Source organism: Leopardus geoffroyi, chromosome C1, assembly GCF_018350155.1.
Source record: "Leopardus geoffroyi isolate Oge1 chromosome C1, O.geoffroyi_Oge1_pat1.0, whole genome shotgun sequence".
NCBI lineage: Eukaryota > Metazoa > Chordata > Mammalia > Carnivora > Felidae > Leopardus > Leopardus geoffroyi.
In genome coordinates this window covers 11,652,524-11,667,821 of record NC_059328.1, presented here as the reverse complement: position 1 = coordinate 11,667,821, position 15,298 = coordinate 11,652,524, and the positions used below count along the sequence as shown (strand labels likewise).

General features: G+C 48.7%; 1 protein-coding gene across 1 annotated transcript in view; it reads left to right on the top strand.

Annotated features, from left to right (window-relative positions):
- Window positions 1-1,602: 1,602 nt before the first annotated feature.
- Window positions 1,603-15,298, top strand: part of ZBTB17 (zinc finger and BTB domain containing 17) — a 32,478-nt gene continuing 18,782 nt past the window's right edge. The window contains exons 1-2 of the mRNA XM_045475778.1: window positions 1,603-1,733; window positions 3,813-3,895. The gene's annotated coding sequence lies outside the window, so the exon portion shown is untranslated. The remainder of the gene's footprint in view (window positions 1,734-3,812; window positions 3,896-15,298) is intronic.

Genomic DNA, 15,298 nt, shown 5'->3' with positions numbered 1-15,298 from the left:
GGAGGAGTGGTGACTTGGCTGACCCGTGTTTGCTGAAGCTCCTTTTCAGGCTAGCCATCATGAATTTGTAGGTAACAGTCTGTCCCTTTGGGTACTTCCGCCAGCTGTGCTTGGCTGTGGGTGCAATCAAAGAGAAAAGGAGCAGCTGGGTTTACTGAGGGTTGGAAAGCTTACCAAACCTGATGAGGGAGTGTGGGGCAAGCTGAGGGCAAAGTACAGGCTAACAGCTCGCCCCACGCCCACCCCGGTTGAACATGTGTGATGTTTCTGGGACGCTCCTGGCTACCCAAAAACAAAGGAAAGCAGCTCAAGTGCTTGCCATGGTGATGTGGGAAACTAAGGCAAGTGAAAAATCAAATTCCTAATTTAATAGGCCTATAGCCCACTGACAAGTCCTTGAAACAAGCAGAGTGACCTCCCTCTAGGATCCCAGCTGCCTCGATGATGACACTTTGCTAGGGGCAAAAGAGAATCTTAACATCATCCCAACCTTGAGGATCCTGTAAGTCTACTTCCTTTATCTCAACTGCTCCAAGATACGTGCTGGCAATCCTACTCCAAGCTTATGGCCCCCTGATATACATCTGAAGGGTCTCATGACTAAGGTTTTATTAAATGGTAATAAATGGCATTTCCCTAGCAACAGCTAGCCCCTCAAGGTCCCGGAAAACTTGCTTACAAAAATACCTTAGGGACTCACTCTATCCCTGACCGCCCCCCCCCCCCCCAACCTGAGGGTATATAACGAGTTACCCGTCAGGACCCCGGTGCAGCTCTTCCTGCCCACGGGTCCAGTCCCCGTGTTTTAATAAAAATCACCTTTTTGCACCAAAGATGTCTTCAAGAATTCTTTCTTGGCTGTTGGCTCCGGACCACCCCACCATCACCCCAAAACCTCATCAAAACCCATACGACAAAAAGACAAGGGAGCAAAGGCGTTCAGGATGGTGACAAGAGTGTGGTTAACATTCATGGGAAATCAACAGGATCAGAAGTGAAGAAAGGAGAGAGCCCGCGAACTGTGAGGAAATAGAGAAGTCAATGGCCTAGAGGTGCTGAAAAGTTGGAAAGAGGCCAGAGAAGGACTGTTCACGTCTGCAGACACTTTTTTTGTTTCTAGCACCCTCATTCACACCCAGGCTAATCCTGGCTCTGCCCTAAATAGAGAACGGGGTAATGATTGGCTCAGAAGGTAGAAAAAACATAAATGGGGATCTGCTGCTTTGGAGCCACACAACTGGTTCACATCTCTGCTCCACCACCTGTAAGATACCTGACAATGGGCAATTCGTTCAACCTTCCTGGGCCTCCGTTTTCTCTTCTTCAAAAGGGGGAGAAAAAAGCCTAACCCCACGGTTAGTGAGAAGATTTAGGGAGCTCATGCGCGTAAAGCGCTTAACAGTGCCTGGCACACAGTAAGCGCTGAACGCGGAGAAGCTGTTACTGTTACGTTTGGAACAGAAAACCAAGGAAGGGTTACAATGAGGACAATTCTAAGTGCCGAAGTACTGTGTAACACAGAACTTCTGGGCAGGTAGGCGCATGCGCCTGTCCGCGGCCCTCGGCCGGCGCGGGCGCTGCGCATGCGCCGGAAGTTGCAGCCGGGAAGCCGGCGAGGTCGGTTCCGCCCGACTCTGACATGGCGGCGCCCTTTGTCTGCTGTGAAGTGCCGTCCCCGGCCTTCTCGCGGCCGTGATGCACCTCCCTCTACGGTGGGGTCCGGGACATGGCAGGTGAGGGCCAGCAGACGCCCGGGGCCCGGGGAGTCCCGGGAGCCGGGCGGAGGCGGTGAAGGATGGGGCGCAGCGGGACGCCGGGGACGGTTGTGTGGGGGAGGGGAGGGAAGTGGAATGGGAAGGGAACCGGGATTGGGGGGGTGACCCCGCGGGGCAAGGGGGTGCGGGGCAGCCGCCAGGCGAGCGAGCGCTGAGGGGGCGAGCGGACCGGCAATTCCCGCGAGGGAGCGCGAATCGCCTCCCGGCTTGGGTGACACCCCGGCTGGTAGCATCTCCGCCCCCGCCGCCCGGCTGTCACCGTCCCTTGACCTCGCGCGCCGTGGCGGGTGGTCGTTCTGCGGCCGCAGCGTGGCGCGGTGTCGGGGCAGCTCGCGTCGGCGCGGCGGGGGCAGGAGGGCACGGGCTTGCCGGACCAGGAGGCGTTGGCAGGGTGGGAGGTCCACACTGCCCCTGTACAGGATTATTTCATTCATTCCTTCCTTCCACCCGCGGCGGCTAGGCACCTGATAGGTTGTGAGGCTAGAGCGAGTGCACCAGACAGACTTGATCCTGGTGGAGTGGTTGAAAGTGTGAACTGTGGAGCCAGGCAGCCGGGGTTTGGATCCGGACTCGGTGCTTGCTGGCTGTGTCCTGAAACACGTGAGGTTCTCGCTGTCTGCCCCGGTTTCCTCATCCTTAAAGCAGAGATGGTAATAAAACCTGCCCCCTAAGGTTGTTCTAAAGATTAAATAAGGTAACAGGTGCAAGGTGTGGAGAACCCTTCCTAGCGTAACGTAAATGCTGTGTGTGTTTGTTGCTGTGACTGTTCGTTTCGTGGTCATCCCCCAGAGCTCAGAGACTCACGTGGGAGCCGTGGACATAAATACGTGGTTCTGAAACTGCCCTGAAGGAAGAAAAGCATAAAAGTTCTCCTTGCTCGGGAAACAGAGTAGAGGCACCTCACTCAGTCTAGGCGGATCCAGGGAGGGTTTCTCTCCCCAGGAGGCTGAGACCTAACGGACGCAAGAAAAGGGGGAGGATTCTCACCTGAAGACGGGAGTTTGTGAGAAAGTTTAGGGGCTACTGGCATAACTGAATTGAGTTCTCTGCCCTAGAGACAGAGACAAGAGGTAGGACTAAAGAAGCAGGCTGCGGTCTGGTCCTGTGGGACCGTGTGAACCTAGTTAAGGGCTTTTAAGTTTTAGGTTAATGGAAAGCCATGTAAGAATCAGATTTGTGGATTAGAAAGATCACCTGTTTATGTGGAGGAGGCGTTAAAGGGAGCAGGCCTGGAGACCTGTTAAGAGGCTGCTAGAAGAATCCAGGTGAGAAACGAGGGTGGTCTTGAGTTAGGTTAGAGGCAGAGGGTGGGGAGAGAGGTTTTGGAGAACTGGCAAAACTCGGTGGTTACGTAGATGAGCAAGGAGAACTTTTATGCTTTTCTTCCTTCAGGGCAGTATCAGAATCACGTATTTATGTCTGTGGCTCCTAGGGGCAGAGAGGTGTCGGGACTGACCTCACACTTGTGACCCACAAGTGCTGGTGCCACTCAGTGTGATAGGGAACAGGACGGGGAGTGGCTGTGAGAAGGGAAGATACGTTTAGTTTTGAACATGTTGAAAGCAGGTGCCTGTGGAACAGTCAAGTGGGACTATACAGTGGTGAGCTAGAAGTCGTCCTCCATCAAAAGTCACTAAGGTTGTGGGAGTGGGTGTGCTCACCTAGGGCAAGAGTATATTTCATGGGAAAGCAAGAGTGTCTGAGACCGCCCGGAGGGATGCTAATGCTGTAGCAATGCGGTAACTTGGGCACAGCCTTGTTGCTGTTGCTCTTCAGCATTGTGTTATGTCTTTCTGGTAAGCAGGGGTGTGTGAGGGCTGGGAGAGGGTTTACTCATCTTTGTGTCCCGGGTGGCCGGCACAGGGTCCGGCACGCAGCAGGCCGATAGTGATCCAAACGAACTTGTACTGAGGACTGACTTTGTGCCGGGCTCTGAATTTGCCTGTGTTTCATGGATGAGTGAAAAAGGGCGGCTTTAAGGGAGCAGGTGCCTTGCAGGTTCTCATCCGATTTTCTGCTTGGGTGTCTTTGATTCAGGTGATGAGCTGGAGGAGGAGAGCCAAGCTGGAGTTTACGCAAACTGTCAGAAAAGAGTAGCCTGGGCTCCTTGGAAATCTGAGGTATGTCGGTAATGCTCAAGGATGAAACAAACCAGAAGGTCAGCTCGCTTGTCCTTCTCCTCTAGGCTCAGCGCGATTCAAATCACCCTTTCAAGGCAGCTTTTTCTTTCAAGCTATACAATGAGGACGGTATGTGAGTATGTGGTTGGGAGATTGTCGCTGTCATTATTCGTGGTTTACCAATGAAGACCAGACTAGGTTAATCACTGGGCAAATGCTCACACCTTGCTTTAGTCAAATACAACCTAACATGCTCCAGCCAAGCAATCCCAAAATACAGTGGCTGAAACAAACTCGAAATTTACTCCTCTCCTCTTGATAATCTAGAAGTAGGCAGTCCAGAGTTGGTAGGGCATCCTGCTCTGTTCTGTGAAGTATCCGGAAATGGGGTCCTAGTGATCCTGTGGCTCTCCTTGCTCAAACCCAGATCTCCGTCTCCCGGTCCAAGCTGGCCGCTCCAGCCTCTGCCATTATTGTCTGCACCCCGTCTGGCAGACAGAGTGGGGAGCACATGTTCATTCCTTTTAAGGTTCTAATGTTTAAAGATCTATATTCCTGTACAGCATGTCCCCAAACATAAGCATCTGGTGTACCACCAAAGAACGAATCATGACTGTCCCAAAGCTGGAGGGAAAGCTGGCTAAGGGAGCCTGCTTGGTCCCTGTGTGCCTGGATTGCTGACCCTGGGCCTTGGGCCCAGCCTGAGGGAACGTCCCCTGTATTGGTGACAGAGGGCTGGGCGTTCTCCCCAAGGCAGACTGCTCTGGCTTCAGGTGGGTTGACATGCTTGGGCACAGGGAGTCCTGGCTTGTTAATGCATTCAGCGCTTCCTGTGCCCAGCAGGTCAGACGCCATGCCAGGTGCTAGCTAGGGAAGACTGGATCCTGGGAGCAAGGAGCTCTTAGCCGTGTGGGTAATCACCATACAACACAAGGAACACTACGGGGGTCTATTCCCAAGTGTGAGGCGATCCAGGGGAAGGATGACTGATGGTGGAAGGCTCTGCTGAGATGGGGGGGGGGAGATCAGACTGAACAACGTGTTTGGATTGACATTTGTGAAGCTCCCCTCGTAGGCGGTGAGGACTCTGGTGTTAGGTGTGAATCTCTGTTTAGTGGCTCTGTATCCTGAGGGCCAGTTACGTCACTGCTGTGCCTCAGTTTCCTCCTCTGTCAGATAGGGATAACAGTACCTACATCACAGAATTGTTTTGAGAATTCGCTGTGGGGAAGCCGGGTTGTGTCCTCGCTCAAGGCAGGAATTATCCCGATTGTCCAGAGGGGATCAGCGACCGCTCTGGGAGTTCTGCCAAGCTCTCTGATTAAAGGGGTCCATCTGTGGATTCTCAGAGACCGTACTCTGAATGGCCTGGTGAGGGGTCCTTTGGGAAGGGAAGGATTGCCTCTGCCTGTTGAATTCCCATAAGCTCAAATGCTGCTGGGAAGCCTTCTCTGGGCCCTGCCCGGTCACCCACCCCAGCTGAGGGTAGAGCTCCTCCTCTGTTGATTTCTTAGCACCCTGCACTGATGTCTCAATGCATTCCTACCTCACGGGGTAATCCTAGGTTTCTCCGTCTCCCCGTTGGCCCATTGGCATCATGCAGGCGGGGACGGGGCTTGTTTCTTCTGGTCCCCGGCACATAGCTGGTGCTCAGTAGACATGCTTGGGTGGATGAATGATCAGCCTTGGCTGGCTAGGGAGGAACCAGCAGTCAGGTTGGAGAGAACCCCAGCGTGATGTGGGGTTGGCATGCTATTGATTGAAGACAGGAGAAACCTGACGGTTTATGTGGTATCTGGCTGGAGTAAGGGTGTAAAATAAAATGGTGACCTGTGAGATTTGACAGTTTAGGTCAGAAGATAGTTCCTCTGTCTTTTTCTAGTAGAGCATGGTTTCTCAACTTTGATTTTTTTTTTCAACTTTTATTTTTTAATGTTCATTTATTTTTGAGAGTGAGAGAGACAGAGTGTGAGTGGGGGAGGGGCAGAGGGAAAGGGAAACACAGAATTGTTTCCCTGAAGCGGGCTCTAGGCTCCCAGCTGTCAGCACAGAGCCTGACATGGGGCTCAAACTCACCACAAGATTCATGCCCTGAGCCGAAGTCGGATGTTTAACCGACGAAGTCGCCCAGGCAGCCCCTTCTCAATCTTGGTGTTATCGACATTCAGAGCTGCGTAAATCTTTGTTGTGAGCTGTCCTGTGCACTTCGGGATGGTTCTAGCATCCCTGGTCTCCACCCATAGATGCCTGTAATACTCACCTACCTCACCAGCTGTGACGATGAAACATGACTCCGGACATTGCCAAACATCTCCTGGGGCCAGATGGTCTCCCGCTAGAAGCCTGCAGTGTAGGGTACTGGTTAGAAGTCAGACATACCTGGACTCTTACTCGTTCTTATACCGACTAGATGCGCCTCTGGGCAAAATACTTGGTCTCTCCAAGCCTCAGTTTCTTCCGTTGTAAAATGGGGATACTGATGACCTCACACATAACTTTATTGGCTGGAATTATTGATGAGGTGATGAATGTGAAATGCTTAGTCGGGTCCCTGACTCCATAATTGGTAACTGGTGTTATTATGTGTTAGGAGAAGAGGACCCTTGAGAGGGTCAAAAAAGAGCGTGCACAGTTGAGGAAGAGAAAAAATGTTTGGTATAGGAATACGTACAAGGTACAAAAGTTAGAAGGTTCCAAAGAATGCCTTGTGGGGAGGCGAGTCACCCTTCCATACCTGACCCATTTCCCCTCCCAGAGAACTGTTAATGGTATCTGTGGATCCTTCCAGAGCTATTGCATGCGTGTCTATGTCTGTGTGTATGTCTAGGGAGGACCATTTTGTAAGCGTCGAGTGGTTTGATTTTGTTTACAGACACTGAGCTCCTCTGTGTAGAAGGGCAGCCTCTGTGGGCGGGGCTTCAGGGTTTTACTAGTTTGCCACATAAAAGACCAGGTGGCTCACTCTTTACCGTCCTGAAATTCCTCGAAGGATGGTGCTTGCGCGGGTGGTCACAAAAGGGAGGGACCCAGCCCGAGAGAAAATGAAAAACTCCAGATACGTTTGTGTGCACAAAGCATGTTGTCCTGGAGACCACTCCCTCCTTCCTTTGCTGGCCACGGTTTCTAAATGACTGAAATAACAGAGGTCGAAGCGTAAGCGTTTGCTGAGCGGTTTCCGCACTTGCTGCGGACGTGTGCGCTGTCGGCACAGGTACCCGGCCCTCTCGTGGGTCCCCCGCCACCAGTAGCTACCCATCCAAGGGCCAGTGAAAGTAGACCTCCGGGCTGTAATCGCCATGGATTCATGCAGAAAACCGGGGCTTGGGCTCTGGGCTCGGGGAGTCGAGCCTGCTTGTCAGGAACTGGAGAGATGTAAGCCTTGAACTTCCAAGGAAAGAAGCAGAGGGCCTGGTTAGAAGTGGGAGTTGCTCACTCCTGTCTAAACAGCCGCCTGCAGAGGCTCAGGGGTGGCGGTTCCCGCTGAGGGCGGGACCACCCCGAAAGCAGGTGCAGTGGGTTCCTGGTAACATCAGAAGCCTCCTCTGACATCTTGACTGCAGCTGACACTGCTGTGTGACAAAAGGGGGGCCGTTGAGAGTAGATCCTGTGAGCCCTCATCACAGGAGAAAATTGTTTTCCTTTTCTTTCTTTTTTTTTTTTTTTTTGTTTATTTACTTATTTTGAGAGAGAGAGAGAGAGAGAGAGAGCGCACAAGCAGGGGAGGGGCGGGGGGGGGGGGAGAGAGAGGGAGAGAGAGAGAGAATCCCAAGCAGGCTCCACACTGTCAGCACAGAGCCCAACTCAGGGCTTGAACTCACGAACTGGGAGATTATGACCTGAGTCGAAACTAAGAGTCAGCCCCTTAGCCAACTGAGCCACCCAGGTGCCCCTCTTTATTTTTCTTGTATCTCTGTGAGAAGGAGGATGTCAGCTGCACCTGTTGTGATCACACGTCACCATATATGGCAACTCAGACGAGCTGTACACATTAAACTTACCCAGTGATGTATGTCAATTATTTCTCAGTAAAACTGGAACCCACCCCCCCCCCCCAAAAAAAAAAAAAAAAAGAAAGAAAAAGCATTCAGCTTTTGTCATAAGAGGTCTGGCAGTAGAACCTGTTCCCCCCACCCCACCCACACCACTTCCTATGCTGGAACTGTTATTAATCAAAGCAGCCACTTTCCTGTCCCGAATGGGAGGCGCTGGTGCCCAGCGGGAAGCTGTTTCTCCAGGCGCTCCGAGCCTGGTGTGCAGCACGTCCCATTTTGGTAGTCTTGGCAGTGGGGGGCCCCGTCAGGGACTTTCCTGGTTAACTGTAACTCAGCTGCCCAAGTTCATGCCTCGAAACATTGTTTAGGGGCGCCTGGGTGTCTCAGTCGGTTAAGCGTCTGACTCTTGGTTTCGGTTCAGGTCACCATCTCACGGTTTGTGGGTTTGAGCCTTGCATGGGGCTCTGTGCTGGCAGTGTGGAGCCTGCTTGGGATTCTCTCTCTCCCCCTCTGTCTCTCTCTGCCCTTCCCCTGCTCGCCCTCTCTTTCCCTGTCTCAAAATAAATAAAGTTAAAAAACAAAAACATTGTTTAAAGTCAGAAAGAACATTGTTTAATTTTGTAAGTTGTTTTTTGTTAAATAGTGAGTAGATACAAAGAAATATACACAGCATAAAGAATAGATACAAGGAAACCCATGTACCCATGGCTCAGTTTACAAATAAGAATGTTACCGTTTGTTACCTTTGGAACACCCCTCCCTGATCCTATCCTGTCCTGCCCCCGCCCCCAGCTCATCACAGTTTTGCTTTTATCATTCTCTTCACAGTTTCAACCACGTGTGTTTGTATTGCTAAACAATGTGTTGTCTCATTTTGCATGTTTTTTGTTTTGTTTTTATTTATTTTTTTGAGAGAGAGAGAGAGAGCACGTGCGCGCATGAGCAGGGGAGGGGCAGAGAGAGAGGGAGACGCAGAATCCGAAGCAGGCTCCAGGTCTGAGCTTGCAGCACCGAGCCCGACGCGGGGCTCGAACTCACCAACTGTGAGATCGTGACCTGAGCCGAAGTCCGACACTCAACCGAATGAGCCACCCAGGCACCCCTCATTTTGCATGTTTTGAACTCAATATAATCATGTTGTTTTCTTCAGTTTCTTAAATTGTTGGCTTAATATGGGTTCTTGAGAGTGATGCATGTTGCCTGTAGTTGTATTTCACTTTCACGGATACAGTTCCCTTGCAGGAGAATTTACTTATCCTTTCTCTTGCTAGTGGACTTCTGGGTTGTTGAGTATTTTGCTGAGACGGTGTTGCCGTGAGCATTCCTGGCCCCCACGTGCAGCTTCTGCAGGGTGCACCCTCAGGAGTGTGGCTGAATCTCAGGGTGTGTGACCTTCAGCCCAACCAAATAATGCCTAACGTTTCCAAAGTGCCTTCCCCCGTTTACAGTTCAACTGAAAATTGTTTGTTTCACATCCTCCCAACTCTGGTTTTATTAGACTCTAAAAAATTTTCGTAATCTGGGGCACCTGGGTGGCTCAGTGGGTTAAGCAACTAACTGACTTCAGCTCAGGCCATGATCTCACGGTTCATGGGTTCAAGCCCCGTGTCAGGCTCTGTGCTGACAGCTCAGAGCCTGGAGCCTGCTTCGCATTCTGTGTCTCCCTCTCTCTCTGTTCCTCCCCTGCTCATTCTCTGTCTCTCAAAAATAAATAAACGTTAAAAAAAATTTTTTTTTTTAAATTTTTAGTAATCTGATGGGAATGACGTCTTGTGTGCTTTTGATTTGCATTTTCATGATTAGTAGTGGGCTAAGCATCTTTTCATATACTTATGAAAATTCTTGTTTAACGAGGTTCCACACCCAATGTGGGGCTTGAACTCACGACCCTGAGAGTAAGAGGCACGTGCTCGCCTGACTGAGCCAGCCAGGTGTCCCTCGTATACTTACTCAGGTTCCAGCTGCTGTGAAAAAGCTGCTTAAATCTTTTGCTTATTTCTCTACTGGGTTGTCGATTTCATTTTATTTATTAATGCTTATTTATTTTTGAGACAGTGTGAGAGACAGAGTACAAGCAGTGGAGGGGCAGACAGAGGGAGACACAGAACCTGAAGCAGGCTCCGGGCTCTGAGCTGTCGGCACAGAGCCCGACACGGGGCTCAAACTCACAAACCGCGAGATCATGACCTGAACCGAAGTTGGACGCTCAACCGACTGAGCCACCCGGGCTCCCCTTTTTATTGTATATGGGTTTCGTGTTTGTTTTTGGTTTTTGTTTTGTAGACTGACCCTTTGTCTGTTATATGTGTCGTACCTGTCCGTTTCCTCCTGTTTGTTGCTTTTCACTGTGTTTTTTTTTTTTTTTAACAAATTCTTAATTTTAATGTTTATCATCTTTTTTCTTTTATGGTTTGCACTTTCTGTTCCTTTTAAGAACTTCCTTCCTACTTTATAAAAATATTCCCCTGTATGTTGTCGTCCAAACATTTTTTTTATTTTGCCTTTTACGTTACGGTCTTTAGTCCATTTAAAATTATTTTTGTGTATGCTATGAGATAGGGGGCTGATTTCTTTTTTCCTTTTTCAAAAATCTTATTATTTAAAACAACTTTTAAGCTTTTTAAATGTTTATTCATTTTTGAGAGAGAGAGCGCATGAGCTGGGGAGGGGTGGAGAGAGGGAGGGAGGCACAGATCTGAGCTGTTGGCACAGAGCCTGATGCGGGGCTGGAACCCAAGAGCAGCATGATCATGACCTGAGCCAAAGTCGGACACTCAGCTGAGTCACGCAGGCACACCTAAAATTTTTTTAATGTTTATTTTTGAGAGAGACAGCATGAGTGGGGGAGGGGTGGGGGGGAGAGAGAGAGAGAGAGAGAGAGACTGACTGACTCAGTCCAAAGCAGGCTCCAGGCTCTGAACTGTCAGCCCAGAACCTGACGTGGGGCTCAAACCTGTGAGATCATGACCTGAGCTGAAGTTGGACGCTTAACCGTCTGAGCCATGCTCCCCGCCTCAATTTTTTTTTAATGTTTATTTTTGAAGGAGAGATAGAGTGTGAGTGGGTGAGGGGCAGAGAGAGAGAGAGAGAGACCCAATCTGAAAGAGGCTCCAGGCTCTGAGCTGTCAGCACAGAGCCTGACACGGGGCTCGAACTCACAAACCACGAGATCATGACCTGAGCCGAAGTCGGACGCTCAACCGACTGAGTCACCCAGGCGCCCCCCCCCCCCCACAAATTTTTATTTAAAAAAATTTTTTTCCAGTTTATTTATTTTGAGAGAGAAAGAGCACGCACGTGTGAGGTGCCACCAGCACAGAGCCCAGCACGGGACTCCATCCCACCAACCATGAGATCATGACCTGAGCCCAAATCAAGAGTTGGATGCTTAATGGAGCCATCTGGGCACCCCTCCTTTAAAACAAAAAAAAAAAAAAAAAACCACACACACATATATATATACATACATATATATATATATATATATATATATATATATATATATATATACACATACATATATGGACTAAATTGTCCTAGTACTATTTATTGGCGGGGGGGAATCCCTTTCATGTGGATCTGTAAATGTGACCACTGACCGTCTTAATACGTCAACGTCCACAGATAACGTGGGTCTGTTTCTGAGCTCTTTACTATTCTCCGTCTCTGTGCCAGTATCATTCTGCCTTAATGGCTGAATTTTTATGTGATAGTTCTTGGAACCTAGTAGGGCCTTGGCCCTTTGCTCTTCCATTTTAATTTCATTTCATTTTTTAATGTTTATCTTGAGAGAGAGCACGTGCAAGTGGGGAAGGGGGTGGGGAGAGGCTCTCAAGCAGACTCCATGCTGTCAGCACAGAGCCTGATGTGGGGCTTGATCTCATGGAGCATGAGCCAAATACTCTAAGCCAAGATTAAGAGTCAGATGCTTAACCAGCTGAGCCACCCAGGCGCCCCCCCATCTTCATTTTAGATTGTGCTTGTCAAATTCCACAAAAAGTTGTTGGGATCTTTTATTAGAATTGTTTTTGAATTTATTCCATATCAATTGGGATAGAGTTGGCATTTTTATGATGTTCAAGTCTTTCATGAACATGGTGTATCGTCCAGTTTACATAAATCACCAAAGTCTAACTTTAGTCACTGTCTTCACAGCCTGCTGTCAAACAATCAAGGACCTTAGCACACTTTAATTCCCATCGCTCCCTCCTTTTATTCTATTGGTGTGCATTTTAATTCTTCTTTTAAATTTTGGAAGATGCCATCAGTTCAGTATTGTTTGGATTCACTCACTTATTATTGACTACTTTGGTTGGTCCTCTTTCTTGCATTTAATATTTTCGTTCTGGGATCACTTTTTGTCTCCCTGAAGTATATCTTTTATAATGTGTGAGTTTGGGCTATCATCTATTTGGGGGCTTTCTAGTGTTTACCAGTTCTGGGGGGGGGGGTGGATTTTACCTGCCAAGATTTTGGTATAGGCAGTTTCTGTGCCGTCCTTTTTTCCATTGACTTATCATCCTTTGTGGCTCCAGCTTTATTCTGGAGGATTCTCACACGAGACCTCCCTCCTTAGGAGAGAGGGAGAACTTGAGCCCACTCAGTTCTGCAGGTGCCTTTGATACCCACCCTCAAAGCTGCACTTGCTCTCTGGATTCCAGCCTTTGCTGAATTTTGTTTGACCTCTCAGTGTTCCTCACTGACTTGCCGGTTCTTTGATGCATTTAAAAAAAAAAATGTCTCACAGTTTTCCTTCAGCATTTGTAGTTGTTTGCTGTGAGACTTGGCCTGTTTACCTGGTGTGCCACGCTTCCAGAAATCAGGATGTTTCCGAGTTTTAATCTTGTGTTTCCTCTGGCAGCAGGAAACACCGGAGATTAGAACTAAGACTTAGTGATGTGCGCTAAGGGTTTTCATAAGATGTTTTGTAACACTCATTAGTATAAGGAAAAGGAGTTGGAAAGTGCCAATTAATGACAGAATTTGCCCTTTGGGGACAGACTAAGGGTCTTTTGAGGCTGGCACTCCATGTCTGCGGAGGTTTTGTCCTTTTCTGAAGTGGAAAGAGCACATCTTTAGAGTATGATGGACTTCGCCTTGAATCTGGGCGTGTCAGTGAGAGCTGGGTCAGCTGACAACCTCTCTGAGCCTTGATTTGCTTATCCGCACAGTGGGGGTGATCAGATTAACACCCTTCTCTGGGGATTACTGCGGGTAGTGATGACGTAGCATGTATTCTGGAACACGCTGCAGGCAGGCAGGCAGGCAGCTACAGCAGCTATCAGTTATTCCCTTTGATGGCATTTTCTCCATGTGCTGCTGCCCTTTGGAAATGATGAGCCTGTGATCTTGGTAACCTCCCAGTTGTTTCACGTGGTGGAGCTGATTGCATATTAGCAAGGCTGTTTTCTCCGGGCACAGGCACACGGTCCCACCCACAGTCCTTTACCAGGACTCACAGTTTTTCCCAGCTGGGCGAAATCCCCATCCGATTGGGAAATCGCCGCATCTGTACCGTGGGCTCTCTGATCAGCTACTCACATCCAAGCATTAGTTTTTACCCAACCAACGAATGCATTAAAAATTCGCATCAGTATCAGCAGGCCGCCATCTAGACAAAATGTACCATTTCATGATCCTGAGAACACGCCCTGGCCCACAGTGGAAACTGTCAGTCTTTTAGATTTTTGCCCGCCCTGTTCTGGAAGTGGTATCTCGTACTTCTTTATATTTCTTTATTAGGCTGAACGTCTTTTTTTCTGTATAGAATATATTGACCACCTGTGTTTCTTTTGTGAATTGCCTCGTCATTTCCTTGACTCATTTTTCTGTTGGGAGTTTTTTTTTTTTTTTTTTCTTGTTGGTTAATTTTTAATAGCTTTATTGAGGTACCCATGCAGCACCCATTTAAAGCGTACAATTGGGGTGCTGGGTGGCTCAGTTGGTGAAGCAGCTGACTTCGGCTCAGGTCATGATCTCATGTCTCGTGGGTTTGAGCCCCACATCGGGCTCTGTGCTGACAGCTCAGAGCCTGGAGCCTGCTTTGGATTCTGTGTCTCCCTGTCTCTGTCCCTCCCTCACTCACACTGTGTCTCTCTTTCTCTCTCTCTCTCTCTCAAAAATAAACATTAAAAAAAAAGTGTACAATTAAATGGCTTGCAGTATATTCCCAGAGTTGCACAACTATCACCTCTCTCTATTTTCAGAACATTTGTATTATCTCGAAAGAAACCCGTTACCAGTCACTCTTTGTTTCCAAACTCTGTCTCCCCGAGCCCTAGTAGGCAGTCATTATCTATCCTTATGGATATGCCTGTTCTGGGCATTTCATGTGAATGGAATCCTGTAACTTGTGGTCTTTTGGCTGCCTTCATTTAGCATAATATTTTCCAGGTTCATTCATGTTGTAGCATATATTTTTACTTTTTTGTTTTGTTTAAGTAACCTTGACGCCCCGTGTGGAGCCCAATGTGGGGCTTGAACTCATGACCCTGCAATCAAGACCTGAGCTGAGCTCACGAGTCAGATTCTTAACAGACTCAGCCACCCAGGCACCCCTTTATCATTACTTTTTTAATTGTCCAGTATTCTATTGCCTGGACACACCACGTTTTATTTATCCATCAGTTGACGGACATTTGGCTTGTTTCCACCTTTTGACTATTACAAGTAATGCTGCCGTGAACATTTGTGTACAAGCTTTTATGGGGACATAACGTTTTCATTGTTGTTTATATGAGGAGCCTTTTGTATAACAAGAGTGTTAACTCTTATTTGCAACATAGGCTGCAAATATTCACCCCTAATTTATATTTACATTTGGGAAGTTGGGAAGATAAGGGTAAAATGATGAAACAGAACATTTAGGGGCACCTGGCTGGCCTGGGTCAGTGGTGCGTGTGACTCTTGATCTCAGGGTTGTGAGTTTGAGCCCCGTGTTGCATGTAGAGATTACATAAAAATAAACTCTTAAAAAAAAAAAAAGGAACAGAACATTTAGAATGCTGACCAGTCTTCCATACTTCTAAGAATTAAATGTATGTGCCGACTTCCCCCACTGTGGCCCCAGTAAGTGGCCCCTTGGGGCTGGTCTGCATACCTCAGAGGGCTGCTGCAAGCTCTCTTTCTGTACCTGTTTGTGTCTCTCTCTCTGTCTCTCTCGGTCTCTCTCAGGCCTTAGGACCGGGAAACAGGAACCAGGCAGCAACTAGGGGTGCTTTCCAAGTTTCTCTCGGAAGCTTCCAAAGCGACTGGCTGAAAAACCGCCAGCGTTTGCGAGTCAATCAATCGTTAAAAGGCTTCCAGCAGCTTTGCTGATTCACGGCTGTTGCAGGTGGAGGGGATTGGAGGGGCTGGAGGTCAGCCAGCGCTGTTTGTTCAAGGGCAAGCACTGGGGCCCTGAGCTTCCTGA